The following is a 12,500-nucleotide window of genomic DNA, read 5'->3' as shown; positions in this document are numbered from 1 at the left end:
TAGTTCTACTGTTACTATAATCACCAAAAATATATATAAGGTGTCACTAATTACAATAGTAATTATAATAATGATGACAATAATTGCAATAATGATAATAATCATGATACTAATAATGATAATGATAATAATAATATTATTAACGTCAATAATGTCCATTTTTAAATAAAAAGAAAAAAAACAACAAAGTCGAATAAACGGCAAAATCTAGCAAAATATATCCATTTGAGAGTACATTCCAAATTGACGTGTATTCGATTTTAGTGATGATTTCGGCAATTATTAGGGTAATAGTGATAACAATTATCATAATTCTATTAATCATGATAATAATAAAGATAAAAATGAGATTAATGAGAATTTTTTAAAATTTATTATTATTATTATTATTATTATTATCATTATTATTATTGTTAATATTATTAGTATTAGTATTAGTATTACTTTTATTATTATTATTTTTACAAAAAAAATTATAACTGTAAAAATAACAAGAATAATGATAATAATGATAATAATAATTATTATTATTATGATATTGTTATTATTATTTTTATTTTGTTAATATTATCATTATTGTTATTTCTTTTATCAGTATAATTGCAAAAAAAATATTGTAACTGTAATAATTGTAATAATAATTATAATAATGATAAAAATGAAGATTTTTGTTATCATTATTATTATTATTGGTTCTATTGTTATAATTAGTTCTACTATTAGTATAATCACAAAAATAATATATAAGGTGGCACTAATTCGAATAATAATTATAATAATGATGATATTGATGATAATTCCAATAATGATGATAATGATAGTAATAATGATAATGATGATAATAATGATGATAACGGTAATAATGTCCAGTTTAATATAAAAAAGTGGGAAAAAATTACCCAAAGTCGAAAAAATACTACTGACGATAATGATAGCAATTATGTTAATGACGATAATAATGATGATAATAACGGTAATAATGTCCATTTCTAATTTAAGAAAAGTAAAGGAAAAAAATTCCCCAAAGTCGAAAAACCGCAAAATCTAGCGAAATATAGCATTTTCAGAGTACTCCAAAATTACGTTTTTAAGATTTCAGTGATGATTTTGGCAATTAATATCGTAATAATGATAACATTTATCATATTTCTATTATTTATAACAATAGTGCTGATAAAAAAGAGAATAATGAGAATTTTTATAAAATTTGATTATTGTTATTATTATTATTATCATTATTATTATTATTATTATCATTATTATTGTTATTATTATCATTATTATTACTAGTAGTAGTAGTAGTAGTAATATTAGTATTAGTATTAGTATTACTTTTATTGTTATTATTATGACAAAAAAATATTATAACTCTTATAATAACAACAATAATGATAATAATGAAAATAGTAATAATAATAATAATAGTAATTATAATAATAATATTATTAACATTATTGTTATTTTTATCATTATTATTATTTCTTTTATCAGTATAATTGAAAAAAAAAACTTATTATAGCTGTAATAACTACAATAATAACGACAATAATTAAAATAATGATATAGATAATTATTACAAAATTGTTATTATTGTTATTATCATTGTTATTATTAGTAGTATTGTGTTTATTAGTAGTATAATTGCCAAAAAAAGTATTATAACTGTAATAATTGTAATAATAATTAAAATTCTGATAAAAGTGAAGTTTCGATTTTTATTATCATTATTATTATAATTGTTTTTATCATAATCATTAATTCTACTCTTAGTATAATCGTCAAACATATATATATATATATATATATATATATATATATATATTATATATACTATATATATATATATATATATATATATATATATATCAGATGGCACTAATTACGATAATAATTGCAATAATGATGATAATGATAGTAATGATGATAATGATGATAACGGTAATAATGTCCAGTTTAATATAAAAAAAAAGTGGGAAAAAATCCCCCAAAGTCGAAAAAGTGGCAAAATCTAGCGAAATATAGTCTTTTGAGAATATACTCCAAAATGAGTTTTTTTTTTCGATTTCAGTGATGATTTTGGTAATTATTAGGGTGATAATGATAGAAAAATCATAATTCAATTAATCATGACAAAAATGATAATAAAAATGAGAATAATGAGAATTTCCATAAATTTATGATTATTATTATTATTATCATTATTATTATTATTATTATTATTATTATTATTATTATTACTATTACTAGTAGTTGTAGTAGTAGTACTTTTATTATTATTATTATCATTACAAAAAAAAATATTACATCTGTAATAATAATGATAATGATAATATTTATAATAATAGTAATTGTAATATTTTTTTGTATTATTATCATTATTATTATTATTATCAGTACAATAGCAAGAATAACTTATTATAACTGTAATAGTTACAATAATAATAATAATAATAATAATAAAAATAATGATACATATCATTATTGTAAATAGTTATTATTGTCATTATTATTATTATTATTTGTATTGTTGTTATTATTAGTATAATTGCCAAAAAAGTATTATAACTGCAATAATTGTAATAATAATCATAATAAAGAGAAAAATAAAAGCTTCGATTCTTGTTATCATCATTATTATTATTGTTTCTATTATTATTATTAGTTATACTATTAGTATAATCACAAGAAATTATATATATGGTGGTACTAATTACAATAATAATAATAATAATGATAATGATGATAATGATTCCAATAATCATGATAATGGAAACACTAATTATGATAATGATGATAATGATGATGATAATAACGGAGATAATGTCCATTCTTACTTAAAAATGGAAAAAGAAAAAAAAATCGCCGAAGTCGAAAAAGCGACAAATTCTATAAAAATAAAGCCTTTCACAGTATACTCCAAAATGACGTTATTTCGATTTCAGTAATGATTCTGGCAATTATTAGGGTATTAATGATAACAATTATCAAAATTCTATTAATCATGACAATAAATGATTATAAAAATGAGAATAATGAGAATTTTTATAAAATTTTATTATTATTTCTATTATTATTATGATGATGATGATGATAATTATTATTATTATTATCATTATTATTATCATTATTATTATTATCATTATTTTTATTATTATTATTATTATTATTATATATTATTAATATTAATATTATTATTATTATCATAATTATTATTAATATTATTGTTATTATTATTATCATTATTATTTTTTTTGGTATTAGTAGTAGTAGTACTTTTATTATTATTATTATTAGAAAAGAAAATTACAACTGCAATAATAACAATAATAATGATAATAATAATTGTAATAGTAATATAATATTGTTATTATTATTATTATTGTTATTATTATTATCATTATTATTAATTCATTTGTCAGTATAATTGGAAAAAATCTTATTATAACTATAATTATTAAAGTATTATCGATAAATAATCTTTATCATTGTTATTATTACTGTTATTATCATTACTATTGTTTGCATTATTAGTATATTTGCCAAAAAAGTATTATAACTGCAATAATTATAATAATTATTATGATAATGATAAAAATGAAGCTTCGATTTTTCTTATCATAATTATTATTATTGTTTCAATTGTTAGTATTGTTTTACTATAAGAATAATCAACAAAAATTATATATAAGGTGGCACTAATTACAATGTTAATTATAATAATGATGACAATAATTGTAATAATGATAATAATCATGATACAAATGATGATAATTATGATGATCATGATGATATTAATGATATTAACGGCAATAATGTCCATTTTTAAATAAAAAAGGAAAAAAAAAACAAAGTCGAAAAAGTGGTAAAATTTAACGAAATATAGCCTTCTGAGAAAATACTCCAAAATGACGTTTTTTTCGATTTCAGTGATGATTTTGGCAATTATTAGGGTAATAATTATAACAATTATTATAATTCTATTAATTATGACAATAATGATGATAAAAATCAGAATAATGAGAATTTACATAAAATTTGATTGTTATTAATATTATTATTATTATTGTTATTATCATTATTATTATTACTATTATTATTATTTTATTATTATTATTATTATTATTATTATTATTATTTCAAGTAGTAATAGTAGTATTAGTAGTAGTTATTTTATTACTATTATTATTAGAAAATATATTATAACTAATAATAACAATAATTATAATAATAATAATAATATTAATATTAATAATAGTAATTATAATATTGTTATCATTTTTATCATTGTTATTATTATCATTATTATTATTTCTTTTAACAATATAATTTCAAAAAAATATATATATAATTAATAATTAATATAATAACGATTATAATTAAAATAATAACATAAATAATTATTATAAAATCGTCATTATTGTTTTTATTATTCTTATTATTATAACTATTGTTTTTATTATTAGTATAATTCCCCAAAAAAGTATTATAACTGTAATAATTGAAATAATAATTAAAATAATGATAAAAATGAAGCTTCGATTTTTGTTATCATTATTTTTTTTCTATTGTTATTATTAGTTCTAATCTTAGTATAATCGCCAAAAGTATATACATAAGGTGGCACTTATTACAATAATGATTATGATAATGATGATAATAATTGCAATAATGATGATAATGATGATACTAATGATGATAATGATGATAATAATGATGGTAATAACGGTAATAATGACCATTAAAAAAAATAATAATAATAATTCCCTATATTAAAAAAAAGGCAACATTAAACGAAATATAGCCTTTTGAAAATATACTCCAAAATGAAAATTTTTCGATTTCAGTGATAACTTTCGCAATTATTAGATTAATAATGATAAAAAATATCATAATACTATTACTCATGACAATAATCATGATAAAAATGAGAATGAAATTTTTTACCAAATTTGATTATTATTATTACTATTATTATTATTATTATTATTATTATTATTATTATTATTATTATTATATTTATTATTATTTTATTATTATTATTATTTTTATTATTATTATTATTACTATTACTAATATTATTCTTATTCTTACTCTTATTATTATTATTATTATTATTATTATTATCATTATTATTACTATTACCAGTAGTAGTTGTAGAAATGATATTAATATTTCTTTTATTATTATTTTTATTAGAAAAGAAATATTATAGCTGTAATGCTAAAAATAATAATGATAATAATAATAATAATAGTCATTATAATACTTTTATTATTATTGTTATTATTATTATTATAATTATTATAATATCATTATTATTATTTCTCTTATCAATATAATAAAAAAAAAAAAAAAACTGTAAAAACGACAATAATAAACATAATAATTAAAATAATCATATAAATAATTATCGTAAAATCGTTATTATTGTTATTATTATTAGTATTGTTGTTATTATCAGTATAATTTCCAAAAAAAAAATATATAACTGCGATAATTGTAATGATAATTATATTAATGATAAAAATGAAGCTTCGGTTTTATTTATCATTATTATTATTATTGTTTCTATTGTTATTATTAGTTCTACTATTAGTATAATCAACAAAAAAAGAAATATGTGGCACTAATTACACTAATGATTTTAAAAATGATGATAATGATGATAACAATTGCAATAATGATGATACTAACGATGATAAGAATGATGAAGATGATGAGAATGATATCAATGAAAATGATGATGATAATAACGGTAATAATGTCCATTTTTTATTAAAAAAGGAAAAGAATAAAAATTCCCCAATGTCGAAAAATGCGGCAAAATCTAGAAAATATACGTTTATTAGAGTATACTCCAAAAATTCGCTTTTTCGATTTCACTGATGATTTTGGCAATTATTAGGGTAATATTGATAACAATTATCATAATTCTATTAATCGTGACATTAATGATAATAAAAATTAGAATAATTAGAATTTTTATCAAATTTTATTTTTATTATTATTATTATTATTATTGTTATTATTATTATTATTATTATTATTATTATTATTATTATATTATTATTACTGTTATTATTATTATTACTATTACTAGTAGTAGTAATAGTAGTAATAGAATTTGTATTACTATTAGTATTATTATTACATCTATTAGTATCATTTTAACAAAAAAAATATATAACTGTAATAATAACAATAATATTGATAATAATTATGATTATCATTATTATGATTTCTTTTGTCAGCATAATTGCAAACAAGAAATTATTGTAACTGTAATAATAATAATAATAATAACGATAATAATCAAAATAATTATATAAATAATTATCATAATCTCATTACTACTTTTATTATTAGTAGTAGTATTGTCATTATTAGTATAATATACAAAAAAGTATTATAACTGTAATAATTGTAATAATAATGATAATTATAATTTCAATAATGATGATACTAATGATGATAATGATTATGATAATGATAGCAATGAAGATAATGATAATAAACTTGTTGATGAGAACGCTAATAATGTCCATTTTTTATTTATTATTATTATTATTATCATTAATATTTTTATTATTATCATCATTATTATTATTATTACTATTATTACTAGTAGTAGTAGTAGTAGTAGAGTAGTAGTACTTTTATTATTATTATTATTAAAAAATATATTAAAACTGTAATAATAACAATAATAATGATAATACTGATAATAATAATAATTATAATATTGTTATTATTATTATTACTGTTATTATTGTCATTACCATTATTTCTTTTATCAGTATAATTCCAAGAAAAAGTTGTTATAACTGTAATAATTACAATAATAATAATAATAATTAAAATAATGATACAAATAATTATCATAAAATCGTTATTATTGTTTTTATTAGTAGTATTGTTGTTGTTATCAGTATAATTGCCAAAAAAAAATATTATAACTGCAATATTGTAAAAATAATTATAATAAGGAGAAAAATGAAGCTTCGCTCTTTGTTATCATCATTATTATTGTTTCTATTGTTATTATTAGTTCTACTATTAGTATAATCACCAAAAAAATCTATAAAGTGGCACTAATTACAATAATACTTATAACAAAGATGATAATGATGATAAAAATTACAATAATGATGATAAAAATTACAATAATGATGATAATGATGATACTGATGATGATAATGATAGCAATGATGATAATTGTGATAATAATGATGATAATAACGGTAATGATGTCCCTTTTTTATTTAAAAAAGGAAAAAGAAAAAAAAAAGTAAAAAAAAGCGGCAAAATCTAGCAAAATATAGCTTTATGAGAGTATACTTACTCGAAAAGGCCTTTTTTCAATTTCAATGATGATTTGGGTAAATATTAGGGTAATATTAAACAACTATCATAATTCTATTAATCATGACAATAATGATGATAAAATGAGAATAATGAGAATTTGTATTAAATTTGATTATTATTATTATTATTATTATTATTATTATTACTACTACTACTACTATTATTATTATTATTACTATTGTTATTATTATCATTAGTAGTAGTAGTAGTAGTAATAGTTTTATTATTATTATTATTACAAAAAATATATCATAACTGCAATAATAAATATATTAATGATAATAATCATAATACCAAAAGTAATAACATTAATTGTAATATTGTTATTATAATTATTAATGTTATTATTATCAGTATCATTATTTCTATTATCAGTATAATTACAAAAAAATATATAACTAATAATTACAATAATTACGGTAATAATTAATTGTTATTTTTATTATTAGTAGTATTGTTGTTACTTTTAGTATAATTGCCAAAAAAGGTATTTTAATAATAATCATAATAATCATAAAAATGAAGCTTCGATTTTTGTTATCATTATCATTATCATTATTTCTATTCTTATTATTAGTTCTACTATTAGTATAATCACTAATATATATATATATATATATATATATATATATATATATATATATATATATATATATATATATATATATATATATATATATATATATATATATATATACGTTGGCATTATTTTCAATAATTATTATAATAATGATGATGATGATAATCATTGTAATGATGATGATAATTATGATAATAATGATGATAATGATAATAATGATACTAATGACGACAATAATGATGATAATAACGTTAATAATTTCCATTTTTAATTTAAAAAGGAAAAAGAAAAAAAACGGAAAAATCTAGTGAAATATTGGCTTTTGAATGTATATTCCAAAATGACATTTTTCCGATTTCAGTGATGATTTTTGCAATTATTAGGTTAATAATTATAAGAATTGCCAAAATTCTATTAATCAGGACAATAATGAGGATAAAAATGAGAATAATAAGAGTATAAAATTTTTTTATTATTATTATTATTATTATTATTATTATTATTATTGCAATTATTATTATTATTATTACTATTACTATTATTACTAATGTTATTATTATTATTAGTAGTAATAGTAGTAGATTTAATATTATTAGCAGTATTAGTGTTAGTATTAATGCAAAAAAAAATATGACTTTAATAATAATAATAATGATGATAATAATAAGTAATTATAATGTCGTTATTACTGTTATTATTTTTATCATTATTATTATTTATTTTATCAGTATAGTTGTAAAAAAACAATAAAATGATAATAATGATAATATCAGAATTATATCAATCATCACAATAATTACAATAAGGATAATAAAAATGAGAATAATTAGTATTTCGATAAAATTTCATTAGAATAATAATAATTATTATTATTATTATTATTATCATTATTATTACTATTATTATTATTGTCATTATTATTATTATTATTATTTATTCATTTTTTTTTATTATTACTATTTTTATTATTAATATGACTTGTCTTATTATTATTATTACCAAAATATGTATTATTACTGTAACAATAACATAAATAATGGTAGTAGTGATAATAATAACAATAATAGTTTATAATAATTTAATTTATTATTACTTTTAACATTATTAGTAGTAAAAACACTTATTGTAACTAATAATTACAATAATACCGATAACAATTCAAAGAAAGACATGAATCATTATTATAAAATCGTTATTATTATTACTAATATTGTTGTTATTATTAGTATAATTAAAAAAACATATAATATAATTCTAATAATTGCAATAATAATGATAATAATGATGATAATGAGGATAATAATTGCAATAGTGATGATATAGATAATAATGATGATAATGATGGTGATTACGGTTGTAATGATGATTTTCTTTATAATAATAATAATTATATTCTTTATAAAAATAATAATAATAGTAATAATTATAATTATGATATAATTATAATAATAATTATTATTTTTTTATTATTATTTATTATTATCTTTATCATTATTATTATTATTATTATTATTATTATTATTATCATTATTAATATTTTTATTATTATTATGACTTGTATTATTATTATTATCACTAAAAATGTATTAAAACTGTACTAATAACAATAATGATAATTGTAGTGATTTTAGAAATAATAATAGTTATTATAATTATGTTATTATTATTATTATTGTTATTGTATAATCATTATTCCTTTTCTTAGTAGTACAGTTGCAGAAACACTTGTTATAACTGTAATAATTACAATGATAACGATAATGATTAAAAGAAGCATATAAATAATTATTAGAAAATCGTTATTATTGATATTATTATCTTCATTACTATTATTACTGTTGTAATTAGTCGTATAATTGAAAAAAAACATATTATTGCTTCAATAATTTTAATAATAATGATAATAATTATGATAATGATGATAATTTTTGCAATAATGATAATAACAATAATAATGATGATAACGATGATGATAATAAATAATAATAATAATAATAACAATAATAAGAATAATAATAACACAAATCGTGTCCATTTTTAATTTAGAAAATGAAAAAAAAGCACAAAAGTCAAAAAAGCGGAAAAATATAGGAAAATATTGCAATTTGAAATTATACTCCATTTCAATGATGATTTTGGCAATTATAAGGGTAATAATGAAAATATTTATCAGAATTGTATTAATCATGACAATAATGATGAAAAATTGTGAATAATGAAAATTTTGATAAAATTTCATAATAATAATAATAATAATAATAATAATAGCAATAATAATAATAGTAATAATAGTAATAATAATAATAATAATAATAATAAAAGTAATAATAATAATGATAATAATAATAATGACAATAATTATAATAACAATAATAATAATAGTTATTATTATTATTACAATTATCATTATGATTATTATTACTATTATTTTTTTTCTTATCACTACTTTTATTATTATTAAGACTTTTATTATTATTATTACCAAAAAATATATATTAACTGTAATAATAACAATAATAATGAGAGTAGTGATAATAGTAATAATAAAAACAGTTACTATAATAATGTTATTATTATTATTATAGTTATTATTATCATTATTATTACTCTTATTATTTGTATGATTGCAGAAACACTTATTATAACTGAAATAATAACAATAATAGCGATAATAATTAAATGAAAGACAATTTTTTTTTTCCTAAAATCATTATTATTTCTATTATTATTATTTCTATTATTGTTGTTGTAAGTATTATAATTAAAAAAAATAACATTTATTATAACTGCAATAATTGATATAATAATGATAATAATGAAAATAGTAATTGCAATAGTGATGGCAAAGATAATAATAATGATGATAATGATGATGATGACGATAGAAATAATGATAATGATGATAATAATTATAATTATAAAAGTAATTGTGTCCATTTTTACTTAAAAAAAAAATTCGATTTCAATGATGATTTTGGCAATTATTAGGATAACAATGATAATTATAAAAATTGAATTGATCATGACAATAATGATGATAAAAATAAGAATAATGAGAATTTCGTTAGAATTTTATTATAATAAAAAAATAATAATAATCATTATTATTATTATTATTATTATTATTATTATTATTATTATTATTTTTATTTTTATCATTATTGTTGTTGTTGTTCTTAATATTATTATTATGATTTTTATTATTATTATTATTTTTAGTAAAATTGCAAAAACTCTTACTATAACCGTAAGAATTTCAATAATTACGATAATAATTAAAAGAAAAATATGAAGAATTGTAAAATCGTTATTATTAATATTATTATCATTACAATTATTATTGTTGTATTTATTAGTATAATTGAAAAAAAACCATCTATCATAATTTCAATAATTGCGATAATAATGATAATAGTGAAGATAATGATGATAATAATTGCATAAATGATGATAAAGATAATAATAATGATGATGGTAATAAGAGTAATCGTGTCCATTTATAAAAAAAAGGAGAAAAATATTTTTTTCCCAAAAGTCGAAAAAGCAGTAAAATCTAACGAAATATAGCCTTTAGAGGTTAAACTCGAAAATTCCGATTTTTTTCGATTCCAATGATGATTGTCAGAAGTATTAGGGTAATAATGATAATAATTATCATAACTGTATTAACCAAGACATTAATGATGATAAAAATTAGAATTTTAATAAAATTTCATCATAATAATAATAACAATAATAATAATGATAATAAAAATAATATATTGAAAATAATAATAATAATTATTGTTCTTTTATTATTATTATTAATATTAATACCAAAAGATGTATTATAACTTCAGTAATAACAATAATAATGATAGAAGTGATAATAATAATAATAGTAATTATGATAATGTTATTATTATTATTGTTATTATAATTATCATGAAATCGTTATTATTAATACAATTATTTTTATTACTATTATTCTATTACTATTATTGCTTTATTACTATTATTATCAGAATTATATTAATCATGACAATAATGATGATAAGAATGAGAATAATGTGAATTTCGATAAAATTTCGATATAGGAATAATAATTATTATTATAATTATAATAATTATAATAAAAAAATAATAACAGTAATGATAATAATAATAATAATAATAATAACAATAATAATAATAGTAATAATGATAATGATAAAAATATTAATTATTATTATTATTTTCATTATTATTATTGTTATTATCATAATTATTATTATTATTATTATTATTGCTATTTTAATTATGATTATGACTTTTCTTCTTATTATTACCAAAAAATGTATTATACCTGTAATAATAACAATATTAATGATAGTAATGATAATAATAATAATTATTATAATAATTTTATTATTATTATTATTGCTATTATTGTTACTTTTATTATTAGTATAATTGCAAAGACTATTATTAAAACTGTAATAATTACAAAAAAATGATAATATTATACTAATATAAAGTAATATAATGATATTATTTAATAACTATATAAGTATAATAATATGATAATTATAATTAA

The sequence above is a fragment of the Penaeus monodon genome, chromosome 39, assembly GCF_015228065.2.
Source record: "Penaeus monodon isolate SGIC_2016 chromosome 39, NSTDA_Pmon_1, whole genome shotgun sequence".
Lineage (NCBI taxonomy): Eukaryota > Metazoa > Arthropoda > Malacostraca > Decapoda > Penaeidae > Penaeus > Penaeus monodon.
The sequence above is the reverse complement of the archived record's forward strand: the minus strand, read 5'-3'. Positions refer to the sequence as shown.